The 2151-nt window shown below is 54.4% G+C and overlaps 1 pseudogene; it reads left to right on the top strand.

Annotated features, from left to right (window-relative positions):
- Positions 1 to 963: 963 nt before the first annotated feature.
- Positions 964 to 1494, top strand: LOC139006272 (jun dimerization protein 2 pseudogene; annotated as a pseudogene).
- Positions 1495 to 2151: the final 657 nt, after the last annotated feature.

The following is a 2151-nucleotide window of genomic DNA, read 5'->3' as shown; positions in this document are numbered from 1 at the left end:
TCTCTCCTGGTGGGGCCAGCAGCCATGCCTCCATTTCTCTCCAGGCCTCCACCAGGGTTGCTGATCAGCCCCACCTTTCTGATCAGGCCCCCTTGATAGGCCCAGAGATGCTGACTGGCATAGAAACTGACCAATGATAACCAAATCTGGGTGAAGTGTGAGGAGCCAATGGCTGCCTAAGGGGCAGAGCTTTTGAAATTAACTGGCATAGAAACTGACCAATCAGAGCCAAATCTGGGTCAACTGTGAGGAGCCAATGGCTGCCTAGGAGGCAGAGCTTTTGACACTGATTGGATAGAAACCGACCAATCAGAACCAAATTGGCCAGCAAAGGAGGGCAGTTAGAGGTGATCAGGAAGGCAGAGGCAGTTAGGGGCCATCAGGCCGGCAGGGGAGGGCCATTGGGGGCAAGATCAGGCTGGCAGGGGAGGGCATTTTGGGGCAACCAGGCCAGCAGGGGAGAGCAGTTAAGGCATCCCCCACGGGGTCCCCAATTAGAGAGGTGCAGGCTGGTCTGAGGAAACATGCCCCCTCCATGCACAAATTTTGTGCACCAGGCCACTAGTATACTAATAAAAGGGTAATATTTTAATTAGACTGGATAGACCATACATCTTCCAGACATCATTCCAGACGTCCTTCCGGACTAAGCCACAGTGGCAGGAGCTTAGGCAGAGGAAGTTATGGGTGATCAGGTAGGCAGGCCAGTGGTTAGGGGTGATGAGGCAGGCAGGCAGAGCCTCATGATCCATCACTTCAAAAAGGGAGACCCAGGCCTCCTGTCACAGCCTGTGGGAGGGACACTTGGTGGCTGGCGGCTGGGAGGTGGTGGCTGCGACGGGAAGCGCTAGCAGCAGTGGACGCTGCAGGGTGGAGCTGGTGCCATGGTGGCTTCTGAGCAGGCATGGTGCCTGCAGCCTCTGTCCATGACTTCTGCAGGGCTGGACTGCCACTCCTCCTGCTATGATGCCTGGGCAGATCCATGACCCTTCCATGAATGTGGGCTCTCTGCCAGGGCTTGGCCCCCTGACCGCACTCCCCAGCTCAGCCCTGACTGCAGAGGAGCTGAAATATGCTGACATTCACAACATTGGGGCCATGATCACCCCTTTGCACTTCCTGGAGGTGAAACTGGGCAAGAGGCTTCAACCTGTGAAAAGTGAGCTAGATGAGGAAGAAGAGTGGAGGAAAAGGCACCAGGAAAAGAACAAAGTGGCGGCAGCCCCATGCAGGAACAAGAAGAAGGAGCAGAGGGAGTTTCTGCAGCGGGAATCTGAGTGGCTGGAGCTCATGAATGCTGAGCTAAAAAATGCAGATGGAGGAGCTGAAGCAGGAGCAGCAGCAGCTCATCCTGATGCTCAGCCGGCATTGCTCCACATGCATGTCAGGACCAACAGCGTTAAGATCCCCAACTCAGAAGGCAACCCACCGCTGTAGCAGCTGGAGAAGAAGTCACCATGGGCTGGGAGGAGGAAGAAGAGGAGGAGGAGATGAGCAGAGGGAGGAAGAGGAGGGTCCCAGAGGGCTCTTCCTTGCTACATGAAAAACTCTTCAATGAGGCTCAGCACAGCCAGCATCTGCCAGGCTTTTTTGTGAAACTCAGATCAGCCACACCAGGGGAAGAAACCCAGGCACAAATGTTGAGACCAAAGTATTCCTGAGGGGGGCCTGTTCTACCTGGGACCAGGCTTGCAAGAGGCATCACAGAGGCTTTGGGCCAGAGAGACGCCCAACCTGGTAGCTTCTCCGGCCTCTCTGCCAGGGCACCCACCCAAAGAATCTCCAAGCAGCCAGGAAAAGCAATGAGTTGCAGCCAAATTTAGGCTGAGTATGGAACTCAGAGTGAAACTGCAATCTGCCTGCCCCAGCCCTGAACCTGATCCTGATGCAAGGCTGGAGAAGGGCATAGTGACGGACTCTGCTATACCCACCCACCATGGTCCAGCTAAGTACTGCCTGGAGTGGCAGCCAGGGCACACCCTCACTGGCCCTGCTGGAGTTGTTGTGGGCACGAGGCACTGGTGCCCTTCCAAAGCACATATTCACTGAATGTTTACAGACTGGCTGTCCTGGCGGGGCTTTCAACTGCACAAGTTTTTTATACTTTCTTTTTTAAAAAATATTTTTTACAAAAAAAGAGTTTAGCCCTAG

The sequence above is a fragment of the Myotis yumanensis genome, unplaced genomic scaffold (assembly GCF_028538775.1).
Source record: "Myotis yumanensis isolate MYYU_CA2020_CCGP unplaced genomic scaffold, mMyoYum1.0.hap1 SCAF_3, whole genome shotgun sequence".
Classification (NCBI taxonomy): Eukaryota; Metazoa; Chordata; class Mammalia; order Chiroptera; family Vespertilionidae; genus Myotis; species Myotis yumanensis.
The sequence above is the reverse complement of the archived record's forward strand: the minus strand, read 5'-3'. Positions and strand labels throughout refer to the sequence as shown.